Source organism: Hyperolius riggenbachi, chromosome 10 (assembly GCF_040937935.1).
Source record: "Hyperolius riggenbachi isolate aHypRig1 chromosome 10, aHypRig1.pri, whole genome shotgun sequence".
Lineage (NCBI taxonomy): Eukaryota > Metazoa > Chordata > Amphibia > Anura > Hyperoliidae > Hyperolius > Hyperolius riggenbachi.
In genome coordinates this window covers 212,067,202-212,083,742 of record NC_090655.1, presented here as the reverse complement: position 1 = coordinate 212,083,742, position 16,541 = coordinate 212,067,202, and positions in this window count along the sequence as shown.

Below are 16,541 nucleotides of genomic sequence, written 5' to 3'. Positions count from 1 at the left end.
ACAAATGTTCACAATCCACAGTGCTATCATAAACTTGAAGCCTCTGCCTTTACAGTAGAGCTATGATAAGAAAAATAAATATAGCTGCATTCTTGTGGTTTTAGATCATCAGTTGTTGAAGTTATGGCTGAAGGTGTGTATAGTCCTGAAAGTTAAAGTGAAGCAACCCTACCTATCTATACCTATCTAGTGGGAAGGCTCAGCTAGGCATACAAGAGAATTCGCCACCAGGTGACTTGGGTGCAGGATACAGCAGGTATATGGCTTATCCTGCTGCTGCACAAGTCCCGGCAGCGTTAAATACTATTCCTCCTTCAGGTCCGCGTGGATGGTGGGGAATGGTGTAATTTGGCTTCCAGCTATTGCTGGCGGCCGAATTACGGTGTTTTAAAAGTAACTTCAGCTCAGCACCGAAGTTACTTACTGCACGCCGCTATAGCCGTAATTCCTATTATCGGTCTATGGTGGCGCCAGTTGTGCCCAAATCTCCTGTGCTGGATTTGTAGTGTTCGTCTGGTAGGGAGGGCCCTGCCAAAGGCTTACAATCTAAAGAGAGAAAGTGGTGACAATAGGAGGGGGGCTGCATCGAGAGGTTCTTCTCAGCAGAGAGAGGGCATTGGCAAAGGGGGTTGGTCTTCTTTAGAAGGTGAATTTTGAGGGATTGTTTGAAGGTGCTGAAGGAGGGGGCAAGTCTGATGGGCAGCAGAAAAGAGTTCCACAAGATTTGGGAGGCTCTAGTTAAGTCCTGTAGTCGTGCATGGGAGTGTGAGATGCATGGGGTGATTAGGAGGCGGTAATGGATAAATGTTATAGTCAACCCATCTTTACGAATGCTGGGCCTGCGATGGCCGCAGATACAGGGGTATGGGTGGAGGCACAGGGTGTGTGCAAGGAGGCACAAAGGGATGGATGACGGTTCAGGGAGGAGAAAGAAGAAGATACGGGCATGGGTGTAGGCACAGGGGGGACAGAAGGAGAAAAGGGCATGGATGGAAGTACGGGGAAGGAGCCTTGGGCATGGATGGAAGTACGGGGGAGGAGCATTGGGCATGGATGGAGGCACAGAGAGGGGGACTGAAGGATAGACATTGGGACACAGGGACACATACAGGGAGATTTTAAAAGAGTTTAAAAAAAATGTCTTTTTTTTTTTTTTTTTTTTTTTTTACCAGTTGAAAGATAGCTTGTTTGCTAGGTAAAATCTAGTCATACCTAAGTCAATAATGGCTTCCAATGGTAAGCAACCAATTCCTCCTGGATTCCATTGATTTTAAATGACAGAGTTCACTTGATCTCAAATGCATTACATAACTAATCAAGACTTGATCAAGGTCTGGAATTGTATTGATGCACTACAGACCTGAAACAAGCACAGCTAAAGTCAAACTTCATTCAGAAACACCTGATCTGCTGCATGCTTGTTCAGGGTCTATTGCTAAAACTATTAGAGTCAGAAGATCACCAGGGCAGTCAGGCAACCTGCATTGTTTAAAAGAGAATAAAATAAATATATTAGCCTCCATATCCGTGTCAGTTCAGATGTGCTTGAATAATACTGGACTAGGCATTTCACCAGCGTTTGGCATCCCTCTCAAATGTGAATTACTGAAGTCTTCATCTGTATAGGATGAGTACAAATTTACCACCTTACACGGTAAACCGGCTCCTCCAACTACCAGCATCCAGTTCTAATGCTACTGCTCACTGATCTCTCAAATGATCAATTTCACAAGAATATGGATTTTTCTTTCTCTCTAAATGAAACCGTATGCCACGAAACTGGTATTGTTTAAAAGGAAAAAAAAATATGGCAGCCTCAATATACCTCTCCCATCAGGTTCCTTTTAAAGGGAACCCAAGGCGAGACATATGAGGGTTGACATTATATTTCCTTTTAAACAATGCACATTGCCAGGTTATCCTGCTGATCCACTGCCTCAAATACTTTTAACTTTAGACTCTGAACAAGCATGCAGATCAGATTTTTCTGATGAAAATCTGACAAGATTAGCTGCAGGTTTGTTCCAGGTGTGTGATTCAGACACTACTGACCAGCCAGGCAACCCATATTAAAAATAAATTAAAAAAAAATATGGCAGCCTCCACATGTCTCTCACCTCGGCTTCTTTTTAAGATACAAACACACTAATAGATAATGTTGCTAAGGAGTGATCGGGATTTGATCTCTTGGGGGTGACAGTTCTGGCCCTAATGCTGTACAGACGGCCAGACGCATAGCTAGCCTGCAGGTCTGCAAGCGTCGGTTGCTATGGAGGGACAAGAAGCCATGTACAACATAACAGCTTGCTGCAGGCGGGTTGAATGGAAAGAACAATGCACTCGGGTCAGGGATCGCTAGTGATCCAACATAGTTACAGACTACCCAGAAGGCTCATGGTGAACAAGAACTCATTGGAGTGTGTAAGGGGCTACGATGGACCAAAAAGCCCTCTTACTAAAATTCTTTGGAAAACAAAAATTAGCTTTCTTAAAACAGTAAGTATTTGCAATAGTTCAGGTTGGAGTTATTGCTGAGATTCCTCTCAGTGCATCACTGCTGGAAATATGCAAATTACCCATTGTTGTCCCTGTGGGCTAAACGCACCTCCAGATCCGCTGGAATGCAATGATGTGTCAGCTTTTTAATATTACAAAGCCACACTAATCCAACATGCATACAGACTGTTTTGGATTGATTGATCCTCATCAGTGCATGGCCTGGGTGTATGTGGCTCTATGGAGTAGGACTTGTAACACCCAGAGTTACAGACTAACCAGCAAGCTCATGGTGAACCAGAACTCATTGGAGTGTGTAAGGGGCTACAGTGGACCAAAAAGCCCTCTTACTAAAATGCATATAGAAAGTATTTGTAATAAATACTTGCAGCAATAGAGTATTGTACCATGTTAGTTATCAATAAAAGCAAGACGTTTTGAATCAGGATGAAACCATTTAATGGCTAATTAAAAGAAAAGGAGTAAGCTTTTGGCTAATACGCCTTCTTTAGACTGAATTCCTGAAGAAAGCTTGCACTTTTTTAAGTTAGCCAATAAATGGTAACATCAGGATTCAAAACTGCTTGCTAATGAATATTTGGAATACTATAAGACATTATTTTCATTTGCTATCATGCCTCCTGCATAAAAAGTACAGCTGTGATATCCCTTAACACCTCCAATAGTGCAGGAAAGCCCATTCTCCCATATGCAGTTATTTTTCTGGAATGCATGACTGATTGGTCTTACTTTCTGCTGTGGTGCATTAGCACAGGTATCGTTCAAGGTCGCTTAATGATATGGCATGCCAGATCTATAAGCGACAATCAAAGGCCAAGTCTATTGTTCCCCTCCTTTTCCAACCGCAGAACTCCTTATCATTCCTGCCACCTTCATCCTTTCTTCATAGACACAGAATGCCTCGTCCGGCAGTTGCCTAGCAATGTGCCTATTCAGCATTGGGGCCCGGAAGTGTCACCAGCAGGATTGAGTTTGAGCCTAGTAGGCAATACACATGTGGGCGTGTACCACCGGTAGAAGCAATAAAAAGTACAGGTGCATAACTTTATACCTTTTTGAGTACAAAGCTAATGACGGCAAAAGTCAGATAAAAACCTGATGGAATATCAATTATATAGCACAGCGGCATCCTGGTAATTAATCAGTGTCGGTCATTTAGTGTATGTGGGCTTAAAGCAACAAGAAAAAAAAAAAAGATACAGAAGAAGAGAGACGCTTCTGGATCCTCCAGTGGCTTCCCACGCCGTCCTCCAGACCCTTGCTGCCAGTGACCCTTTTAGCTCACGTCCGCACTCCCCTTCATGCACCAGCATGGCCATACTGCACCTTTGCAGGTACGGCCTTGCCTGTGCAGTAGCACGGAGCCCTTACTGAGCAACTGCAGTACAACTGTGCCTGTACATGGCGTAGAGTGCGGCCACGGGAACATATCCAGCAAGCTCTTGCGTGGCAATGGTGGGATGAAGGAGGGCACAGGAATAATCTGGACTATCCAGAGGTAAGTATGTACCTGTTTTTTTTTTCACCACCTCATGTTCACTTTAATGGAAACCCAAAGCGAAAATAAACTAATGAAATAAACAATTGTATCTCCCTTCTCCTAAAAATGACTTTTTTAAGATAACGGAAAATTGTATACTCACCTAACGGTAATTTTCCTTTCCATGTGCATCCATGGCAGCATACAAATGGGGTTAAGCCCCACCCCTACCAATTAACAGGACCTTAGCTATAAAAGAAAGTGACCCCTAGCGAGCAGCATTCTCATTGACTAGCCGAACCGGAGAACAGCAAAAAGTCAACAAAAGGAAAGGGAGGGAAATCCTTATGCTGCCATGGATGCACATAGAAAGGAAAATTACCGTTAGGTGAGTATACAATTTTCCGTTTTCCATATGCCTCCATGGCAGCATACAAATGGGATTTAACTAGCAGAAAAAAAGTAAGGGTGGGACAAGACTTGCTGACCAAAAATAATTTCAATTAAGGCTTTAACAGATTCAGAAATAACGCTTTTTAAATTAAACTGAAGCGGAGGCTGCTGGATTGACTCTGAAATGGGCAATGAGAGTATGGACAGAGGACCATTGGCAGCCTGGGGAATCTTTGCCCGGATAGCGAAGGTGGCACAGGGGACAGCTGAGAAGAGTGCACTGTGATGCCACCCAGAGGGACAAGGTCAAAAAACCCTGATAATAGGCTAGCCTTAATAAAAGGCTTTGTTGATTCATTTAAACCATGAAGAGATCTTTTGAGTTTGATGTTAGCTGGCTCTTTCTCAGACCTGATGGAATTATGAAGAGCTATTCTGATTTCCTGAAGCTCCCTTGTTACATTCACATAGGCTCTAAGTGCTCTTGCAACATCTAGAACATGCAGATCAGAGGAATTTGTATCCATAAAAGATGGCACTGTCCGATCCTGATTAAAGGGAAGCCCGGAAGTGAAGTGCTGTAGTGGTCTCAAACTACTGAGTAGAATGTCAAGAATGAGCCCCTAGATCGTGGAGCTCGGAAACTCTTCTGTCCGAAGAGATAGCGACTAGAGGCATAGTTCTAAAAGTTAAGTCTCATTTCCTGCAGTCTTCCACTGGGTCAAAAAGAGGTCTTGCTAGGTAACTGAGAACCTGCGCAGTTCCCACTTTTGAAAAAGGTTGCAATTAGGATGCTTGTTTTTGGTGGCAGCCTTCATAAATTGCACTATTAGAGGGTGAGAGACCCAGCAGTGATCCGTCAAAGCAGAGATAGCAGAAACCTGCACTTTGAGAGTGCGAGCCAATTGTTTTTCTAGGCCAATCTGGAGGAAGCTAAGAATATATTGTGCTGGTGGAGCCATTGGATCAAAATCATTTACCAGAGCAATTGTGAAAAAAACATTTTCCAGTTTGTGGTAGTTTTCCCTGGTTTTAGCAGTGTGTTCATCAATTATTCTGAGTTTACCAGGTCTCTAAGCTTCCTCCCACAATCCTTAAACCATTAAATTAAGGGATTGAGGAGACAGATGATAAATTGAGTCCTGGGACAGGGGGTTTGGTCTGACTGAAAGAGGAATAGGAGGTTCCAACTTCAGGGTCCAAATTAGAGGGACTCATGGCTGGCATGACCAAAATATACCCACCTCCAGGAGTACAACTTGTTCTAGGAGGAGTCTCCTAAGAATTTTGAAGATAAGTGGAGTTGGAGGAAAAAAACAGAGACCATTCAGAAATTCCAGGTGTTGCCAGAGCACCCTGAGCCCTTGAATATGGGGGCGAATCTCCTCGAGCTGGCATTTAGTTGATGTAGGTTGCCATCAGGTCCACCTACCCAATGGTCACAGATCACTCTGGATATATTTTATTGAGTGGCCACAAGCTATTGCCGCAGTCCCCTTGATTGAGAAAATCTGCCGCAGAGTTCTGAGGCCCTATGAGATAAACTGCCATGATGCAGCAGAGATTGCTCTCTGCATTGGAGATAAATATTGCTGACCTCTAACATGAGGAACAGACTCCTTGTGTCCCTCTGCTATCTGATATCAAAGACTGACGTCTCATCCCAGTGATGGCTGAAGGTCTGAAGCACCATATAAGCCACCCTGTGTTTGAGTATATTTGCAGTGATCGATCAGCTTTGTTGTGACTATTTTACCTAGGCTAATACGACCTGTAGACATGTCAAACCATGTTTGCATCTTTATGGGTGAACGATTGGTTAATAGTTGTTGAGCTTGTGTTTAGCCACCACCGCAGACAGTCTCATAGTGGGAGTGAGAAGGATGGTCTGAGTGTAACTCTGGTGGTTTCATTGATGGAGAAACCCTAGTTGGAATGGGCAGATGTGCCAGTGAACCCATTTGACCATCTGGATTGTAGATGACGAAGTGCCCAGGAGGTGTATACAACACCTTGATTAATGAATATAGTATGATAATCAGCACTCGCGAACTTTTGCCAGCAATTTTCTCATCTGGTTACTGCATTGGATATAGATTGGAATCTTGCTCCCGGAAAGATTAGGTCCTCAGAAGGAGTGAGGTGGCTTTCCTCCTTGTTTGTTAACCAGCCAAAGACAGACAGTGTTTGAAGAAAAATCTGTTGCTAACACAGTAGAGCCTTGGGATCTGAGGCTAGCAACAAAAGATTGTATAAATAGTGATAAAGTCCTAACTTTGATTTCTCAACTGAGCCACCAGACACACTAGTACCAAAAAAGGTTGTCATGGCTGTGATAATGTCGAGAAGGAGGATGGTTACTGGAAAAGAATGTTACCAACTTCATGGTGGAAAGAAGTTTGAAATAATGAATGTATCTGCCAAGTCTATTTAATATATTCAGTTCTGTAAGGGAATGGCTGGTCCATTCATTTGTTGTAACTCCATCTTGAATGTTTTTAGAAAGATGAAGATTTAGGAATTTCAGATCCAGTACTGAACGCATATCACCTGACTTTTTTACAATGAAGAGAGGAGAGTAGACTTCCTGAAAGCGCTCCTCTTCTGGAACCAACATAACAGCCGTTTTCTGCAACGAGTCATGAATGTAAAAGAGCAGGTCTCTGTATAGACAAAGAGACTGAGTGGTGGAGTGAACTTGCACATCGAAGAAAAAACTGAACCACTCTGTACCTGTGGCCCACTCGTCCTTTATTGTTTTTGTCCAGATAATACAGAACTGCTGAAGTCTTGCAGCTACTATCTGGACTTCAGAATTTTCAATAGGACTCTGCGCTGACTGCTTTGTGAGCTTATGGAGATTAGCATGTGAAGTTTGCCAATTCCTATGGTCTGGTCTTTCCTTCCGCAATGTCTTCTCACCTTTGGTATAATACCAGCTTTGGTGACTGTTGGTTGCCAGATCCAAATTGTTACTAAAAAGATTTCTTCCATCGAACAGAATTTTAAACACATTTTGTTGGAAGCTGGGATCAGCAGACTAGATTTTTTTTTTTTTTTTTTTTAACAGGCCAATTCACTGTCATGCAAAAAGCCTGGCATATTAAGTGGACTGGACAAAATCTATAGCCGCTTCCCTAATAAACTTAGAGACAATATGAAAGTTCTCTAAGCTGCAAGGATAGAATCAGAATCCTTGTCCACTTCCGTGGCAACTGAAGATATAGCCAGGGCTGGTTTACATGCCCCTCCAGTAGTGGTATACACCATCGTTAAATCTATATCAAGTTTATGGTCTAGGACATCTTAAAAAGTAATCAAGACTTTTAACCTTACATGGCATGCAAGACACATGACTGACATGTCCACCATGGAAGCGAATGCTAGGACTGGAAAAATTTTTTGAAGAAAAAGGATGAGGTTTGGAAAGTCTGCTTTTTCAGGAAGGACTTTCTCCTTACCTTTTCCCATTCATCTTTATTTGATCTCTTTCTAGACAGAAAAGGAGAATGATAATTATTTCAGATGTTTCTTAGCCTGGAGAAGGGTTTCCTCTTCCCAGTGAATGGCTTCACAGATGGTTTGGATAAAGGAGAAATAGAAACCAGATATCTGTATGCTCACGCTCATTGGATTCCTGCTAAACCATAGATGATTGAGGATATTCAGTATCTTCATTGATTTGCTGGTAGAATGCTTGGGGACCAAAGAGCCTATATAGGAGTCCATTGATTCCTGGACAGCCTGCTTTATCATCTTGGATGTGTGCATCTGATGGAACTCTGGCTCTTTTCCCATCTGGTGGAAACAGATCTACTTTACTGATTTCCCTGGCATGGTTCTGTCGCCACAAGCCCAGCAATCTGGGGGGCTATGGTGCCTTTAACTGGGACCTGATCCTCCAGTTCCCAGGCAGATTATTTACCTGCTCCTTGAGCAGGATCCTGAGTGATGATATAAAGATCTTAAAGCAGGATCTCAAATGATGACAAAGAACCAATGTCCTAGAACTGTGGTGGGAACTTGCCCTCCATTGTTCTCTTCTTCCTGGGCTTGTATATAAAAAAGTACAGCCCATTTATGGAAGGTGTGCTCTCTTTTTTTTTTTTTTTGTAGAAAAGCGGGGTCACTTACCTGTATGACTCTTACCTATTGACCTTAGAATTATCTGTTTCTGGCACAGTGTGATCCAGAATGCAGTCCAACGGACCGCAAGAGATAAAATGAGTAAGATAAGAGGTACATGAAACGTAGCAGATAAATAAGAAATCAGATAATACTTTCATGCAAGGAATGCTATGTCATTTATATTGCACATAGTACACAATACTGTTCATATAACTGTTTATAATGAGAATGGCAGATGATAAAATATAGTACATAGTGCTACCAAGATACTTGGAATAACTTACCTCCTCCTGCAGCTTGAGAAGCATTACATCAGAGGGACAGCAAATAATAGTGCCTTTACCTTTAAGCCAGACATAGAGGGAGGTAGTGTTGCAGCCAGCACAGTCCTGTGTGTATCCAGCATTGTGAGAGGAGGGGAGGAGAGCTCAGCTGTGAGGAGATCTCTGCTGTGTCCAGAGCAGGGATTGGAGAGCAGTTACTGCAAACACTTCCTGGTCTGATGGCTGTGCGTTCCAAGCTGGAATGCACTTGAAGCCCTGTGCTTCAGAGTCTTTCACTGTGAGACAGGTGAGTGGAATCACACTGAACACTCAGCAGCACTGAATACCCAGCAGGAGAGGCTGAACTATGCCTCACATAATGGAGCCTGAGCAGTCAGCAGACAGAGCAAGAGATACAGGTGAGAGGGATCACATTGAACACCCAGCAGCACCAAACACCCAGCAGGAGAGGCTGAACTATGCACCACTAACCTGTGCAACTGCAGACAGCAAGGGGGAAAAAAAAAAAGGTGAGAAGGATCACACTGTGCTCTGCAATCGTATTTAAGTCATGCAGAGCAGCCATAAAGGGGGGAAAAGATCATTTAGATCAAGCTCCCACCATCAACCCAGATAGAAGGTCCCTGAATAATTTGACATTTAGTCATGACAACAGGGCTGCGACCAGGAGAGGCTGAACCTGGCCGGAACGCCGCAGGAATGTCGGCGAGGTAAGAGTAAAATAAAAATAAATAGCGATGAAACACTAAGGAACCTGTTCGGAGGTGAGGACAAAAATGAGAATGCTGCTCGCTAGGGGTCACTTTCTTTTATAGCTAAGGTCCTGTTAATTGGTAGGGGTGGGGCTTAACCCCATTTGTATGCTGCCATGGAGGCATATGGAAATTCCACAGTTTTATTTTATGTTTAAATCTACTTTGTAAGTTTTAACGGTTTCATTGTTTTGCTCAATAACACATTCATTGAAGTATGAGAGCTAAAATGTATGAACTATTGACCCTTTTTATCTCTTTCCTGCTCTCAGAAGCCATTTTCTGCTAGGAAAGTGTTTTATAGTTGGAATTTCTTATCAGTGAGGGTCACACTGAGTCAGAACTGAGTCAGCCACTTACAGTACATAACTGATATATTTAACTCTTTGAGGCAGAGAAAGAAAAAAAGGAACACAGCATAGTTATTAGTGTGCTAGGCACTGTACATACACATGTCTATCTCATTATGTCACACATCACTTCAGGTATCCTTTAAGACGCCTTAGTTTTGCACACTCACTGCAGATGTCTCATACATATTTACATTACCAGCAAATTTGTGGTTCATTCACACATACATGTTCACTGCCTACAAAAAGCATACAAATGTTGTGAAGTTTCCTTGTTTAATTGTCACAAAGCATTACATCACAGTAGGATTTCATATTTTACACTAATCAGCACACAGCATTTCATGTTAACACAGGCTTCCATGTCAAGCTCTGTCCAGTTCCATGGGGATTATGAATGAGCAGGATTTTTCAAATCCAGCCACGTCTTTAGAGCCCGCCACTCAGTCATCAACACAATTGTTTTTACATTTTTGTGTAGCTTTTGCTAAGTGTATTGTCTTGTTGAAGGACAAATATCCTAATCTTCAGGTTCTCCCTTTATTTTGTTGTACTCATTGCATCCTTTACCCTTCTGCTGCCCTTACAAGCTCGCCAGAGCCTGCTGCTGCAAAACAACCCCACAGCCTCACTGCTGCCGCCGCCATGCTTCACATTAGGCATAGCATAAATATGACAAGATGCAGTGTTTTGATTATGCCACATGCAACATTTAGTCAGATGGCCAAAATGCTCAATTTGGGTAATATACTGTAGTTTCTGTAGACTTTAGTCTCCCAAACCTCTTCTGGTACCCTGTAAGTCAGGAATGGCTTTAGTTCTGTCTCTGTGATCTCTCTACCGGCAGCTTGTAACTTGCTTAGTGTTATAGTTCCTCTAGTGGTCTCCTTCACTAGTCTCTTCCTTGCATGGTCACTCTCTTTTTTGTGGGTGGCATTTTCTTGGCAAAATCAGATTTTATGGTGGGTCCGGTTTAAAGCAAAGATAAATAAAACCTGCCAAAAGCACTCACTTGAGAAGATCTTACTGCTGCTCATCATTTTCATGGTCCCTCCATTTCTGTTCTTTATTTATGGTGTCCTGGTAGTTCACCAAGCAGTGAACAAGTGCTTTTGAATTGAGCATGTGTGAGCTCTGAACTGTGAAAGCCCAGTTTAAAGAAAAAAAAACACTTCCTTTCAAGCATGAGCACTTCCTTCAACTGGGCATATGCGGTTCAGAACTCATGTTGCCCCAACAATTAAGAAATGGTTGCTAATGTGTACCTGAGACAATTATACTTACCTGGGGCCCACTCCACAGTCATGCACCACTGCGCATGCGTGGCCCAGTCTGATCAGTATTGTGTAGTATCGTGCAGGCGCAGAACGGTCCTGGCTCTGGGAGCATGATTGGGGCATGCACACGGCCAGGCCACGCATGCACGTTAGTGAACGGCTGGGGACAAATTTACCGGGCCGACCAGCTGAAGAACGGAGCCACCCAGGAGAACAGTGAGGGAGCCCACATGGGGGGCTGGACCAGGCCCCAGGTAAGTATAAATGCTTATATTTTTGTGTCTCAGGTTTTTTGTTAATCAAGCTTTGTCTTGATACCTTGCTACAGTGGGGTGCACTGGTCGCTAGCACCCTATTGATTTCTTGGCTGGAAATAAAGGTGTGTAAAGGTGGCCAGACATGTTATTCTGATTAGTCCAATTTCAAGCTGCATGTAATTTATATGAAATGTGAATGCAAGGAGAATTTATTTGCATCTCATTGATCATCCTTAATACACACCTTAAAGAGAATCTGTATTGTTAAAATCGCACAAAAGTAAACATACCAGTGCGTTAGGGGACATCTCCTATATCTCCTCTGTCACAATTTCGCCGCTCCTCGCCGCATTAAAAGTGGTTAAAAACAGTTTTAAAAAGTTTGTTTATAAACAAACAAAATGGCCACCAAAACAGGAAGTAGGTTGATGTACAGTATGTCCACACATAGAAAATACATCCATACACAAGCAGGCTGTATACACCCTTCCTTTTGAATCTCAAGAGATCATTTGTGTGTTTCTTTCCCCCTGCAGTTCTCATGCACTGAAGTTTCAGGCTGCTCTTTTCTTCCTGCAAACAGCTTTGCCCTTGTCTATAATTCCTCAGTATGTGAAAGCCCAGCCAGCTCAGAGGACGATTTATCCAGCTTGTAAAAGATAAAGAGAGAAGAGAGAAGCTGTCCTAATCTAAACAATACACAGGCAGTGTGCATAGAGGGGCCTGGAAGGGGGAGTTCATAGCAGAACCACAACACTGAAGAACTTGGCAGCCTTCCAGACACAGGCCGACAAGTCCGACAGAGGAAAGATACATTGATTTATTACAGAGACTGTGATAGTAGAAAGTGCTGCAGTAAGCCAGAACACATTAGAATAGCTTTTGGAACTTGTAGGATGATAAAAAAAATATGATGCAATTTTTGTTACGGAGTCTCTTTAAAGGGGTTCTGTGGACTGCTAAAATAAACAAAAACCACCACTTACCAGGGGCTTCTACCGGCTCCCTGCAGCTGTAATGTCCCGTGCCGTCCTCCTTCGATGCTCCGTTCCCTACCGCCGGTCCCGGTCTAATATTCGTCTAACAAGACGAATAACGCTTGCTCCCGTGTGTGTCATCAGGAGCTTACTGCGCAGGTGCAGCACAGTGTAATTGGTTGTGTCATTAGACCAGGAAGGGCGACCGGGAACTGAGCATCGGAGGAGGACGGGGCGGAGCATTACAGCTGCAGGGGGCCGATAGAAGCCCCAGGTAAGTGGCGGTTTTTTGGCAGTCCACAGAACCCTTTTAAGAGCCAAGGTTAGAGGAACATAACTACATTATAACCCAAAGACAGACTTTTCCACTGAAAATGTTCCTAATTTGACCATGGTTTATACAGTGCGGTTCAGTACAATGTCCATGCATTTTTTAATATATCATGGTCTGCATACCAACTACTTTGGTATGCAAATTTTTTTTTCAAATTTTCAGACAGGAAGAGGTGGGCTTGCTGTGATGTTCCCTCCTACCACCCTCCCAATCCCCACCCCTTAAGGAGAGTGAATGGGGAGGGGAAGAGGAGGGAAAGGAAGGGTGATAGGAGGACCAGGGGAACAAGGAGAGAACCGGCCAAGGCACAGATTTAGGTGGATGCAGCATGAACACATCTCTGCGCTTAGCTTATGTACCTTTGTCTTGGGTAAGGTATACTTTTAAGTACAATCATTTATAAGACGTACAACTTCACTACACAAGCTGTTTTAAAACTAAATCCCACTAAATATTATGTTTCAACATAAGGCTGCAGATGCTACAGTATTTTTAGGAAACATGCTGGAAATTACTGCTTTGTTAATGTAGCAATACTTTCATTCCACAGATTGGAATGAACAAACACATCCACAGGGACCCTGGCTCTGAATATATACAGTATCTGGAATAAGTCACTTCTATCTCTGTGACAGCTGACAACATAGCAAGGCAGCTTTCACAATGAAACAAGTAGAGCTTCAGGGCAGAGACCTGGGAAACAGAGTAATCACAGACTATGTCTGTGTAATATAGTTTGTTAAAATTCTTCAACTATATGGAGAAAATTTGATAAAGTTTTTTAATTTTTTTTAGAAGGAGAGGGGAGAGAGATATATGTTAAAAGCCATTTATTTGATATTGGTTAATGAAGGTGCTTTTACAATTACGTAGATAAAAAATAGATTGACCATTGAGGGTGGACGCTGATCTAGGAAATAATTGCATGTGGAGTGGGCCTTATATTGAACATGTAGATTTGATATATTTTTTGCAGAATCTAGTAGATGCATATTTTTGCATAACTACACTATCAGCTCACTGTGCCCTTTTCTTTGTGTCATAACGCACTTATCTTCAGATATCTGAACGCATTTTGTCCTTCCGGTCCCCTCTGTTGTGACGCTGACAGTCCTGGTAAAGTCTGCGACTGGCACATTCAGGACTCTTTTCCACGGACTCTTGATAGGCAGTGAAATGCCTCTCAAACTCTCACAACTGCTCACTGCTGCCTGATAACTGCTTGTTGCTGCCTGGTAACTGTTTGTTTCTGCCTGGTAACTGCATGCTGAGCACACAGCTCAACAGTCCGTTGAAAAGACGCCTCACTGTCCTGGCCATGTGTGTCTCCTCGATCACACTTCTGTGGCCAGTTTTACGAACTGCGCACGCACAAAATCCTCCCGATCATGGAAGCATAAATCGACAAAGAGAGTATGGCCAAGACAGCGCATGGGGAGACAGTGGCACAACAGAGGGGATGGGGAGGACACTTAAGGTCTTCAGATACTATGGGGGGGGGGGGGGGTGAAAGAAGCCCCAGGTAAGGAGCAGTGAACTCTTTCTCCCCACTTAAAGAGGAACTCCAGTGAAAATGATGTAATAAAAAAGTGCTTCATTTTTACAATAATTATGTATAAATGATTTAGTCAGTGTTTGTCCATTGTAAAATCTTTCCTCTCCCCGATATACATGCTGACATTTATCACATGGTGACATTTTTACTGCTGGCAGGTGATGTCACTGGAAGTAGCTGCTGCTTGCTTTTTTGGCAGTTGGAAACCACTGTAAACAGCTATTTCCCACAATGCAACGAGGTTCACAGACAGGAAACTGCCAGGACCATGGTCCTGGCAGTTTCCTGTGGGAGGAGTTTCATCACAATATCAGCCATACAAAGCCCTCTGGTGATCCATTTGTGAAAAGGAAAAGATTTATCATGTAAAAGGGGGCATCAGCTATTGATTAAGATGAAGTTCAATTCTTGGTCACGGTTTTAAGATTTACTTTAATCTGTTTTTTTATATAAAAGATAATATAATAAGATTACACAAAGATGGTGCTGTCACATTGTATTGTGTATGGCCAACCTAAGGTTAAGGAGAACCCGAGGCCTCAAATTACCTAAAAAAAGTAAATACTCACCTATGGAGGAATCTAGAGGCTTCCTTCTCCTGAGTCTTCCCCCGCTATCTTCTGCCACTGGCCGCTCATCTTCTGACACTAGTGCGCCGTGCTGCATCTGGGCGAGCGTGGCCACGCCTGTGCAGTAGTACGGAGAAGCTCGTGTCAGAAGAGGAGATAGGGGATAGAACGGCATGGGAAGCCTCTCCTTAGTGAAATATTTGTTTTTGTACCCAAGGTTCACCTCGGGTACACTTTAAAGCGGACCTGAACTCAGAACTTCCTCTTTGTTCTTAAAGATATGCAACAGCATAATAACATTTAAAGAAAAGCATTTAAAAAAACACTTTTTTTTGTTACAGCTAATACAAATTCTGCAATAAATCTGCAGTTTGTCTATTTCCTGCTTTCATGGAAGCAGACATAGGGTTAACATCCTGTGTTTACCTATTAGATATATGCAGTGTCAACCAGCTGACACAGCCGAGAGATCAAATCACAACTTGAGATTAGACACAGATGAGGGGGAATCAGACAGGCTAAACTCTCTAAATACATACAGGGTGCATTTCTCTATGTTTTCCTTCTGTGCAGTGCAAGAGTTCAGGTCCACTTTAAAGAGATGTAATAGTCTCTGAACAGATTGTTTAGGTAGATCCTCCTAATTATATAAAATCACAGTGACAATTCAGGAGACACAAATAAATAGAGATTTTCAAGCAAAAATGTCAGTTCTCCATGTACTCCCAAGGTGGACACTCGTGCTAATGGAGGTATGGAGGTAAGCAAGGAGGTGTAAGTCTTGGCGACTTTCTAGCCTGTTAAGGTGCATATATACGAGTACTATCACCCACAGCAGTTGGGACTCGATCCCTCGGTCAGCACCTCATGCTCAATGCTGTACAGACACACTGCTAGCCTCCAAGCTAGTGATGCGCTGTGTTGCTATAGAGGGGAGGTGGAGGGACGACATGCAGGGCATGACACACCAGAAGGGGGAACAATGGTCTCCACCGGCGCTTAGAGGAGATGAACAGTCCAGATCTCTTGCTGACATATTAGTGGCGATTGGAGGCCACTGTACACACACTAGATCAGTGATGGCTAACCTTGGCACTCCAACTGCGGTGGAACTACAAGTCCCATGAGGCATTGCAATACTCTAACAGCTCTAAGCATACCTCGGGGAGTCAGAGGCATGATGGGATTTGTAGTTTTCAGGGCTGTGGAGTCGGAGTCGTGGAGTCGTGGAGTCGGGCAATTTTGGGTGCCTGGAGTCGGAGTCGGGAAAAAATGCACCGACTCCGACTCCTAATGAATTTGTAACTGTAATTAAAATAAAAAATATGATAAAATGTTCTATTTCTCAGATAATAGTCATTAAAAATAATGTATATATACAGTATATATACAGTAATAGCTGTGCTTAGTCCACAAAAATGAAATAAACCAATCAAAATTAGTTACTTGTGCTGCTTCAATAAAGCAGTCCCCGTATTTTTAAAGGGACTCCGAGCTCAGAAAAAAAAGGAAAGTTGTACTCACCAGGGGCTTTTTCCAGCCCAGTGCTGGTCGGGAGGTCCCACGCCGGCGTCCTGGCTCCTCTTCTTCACCCCGCTCCGGAATGGCTGACAGGCCGCAGCCCGGGCGACACTCTCCCGAGTGTCGGGCTGCTCCTTCCGCATATGA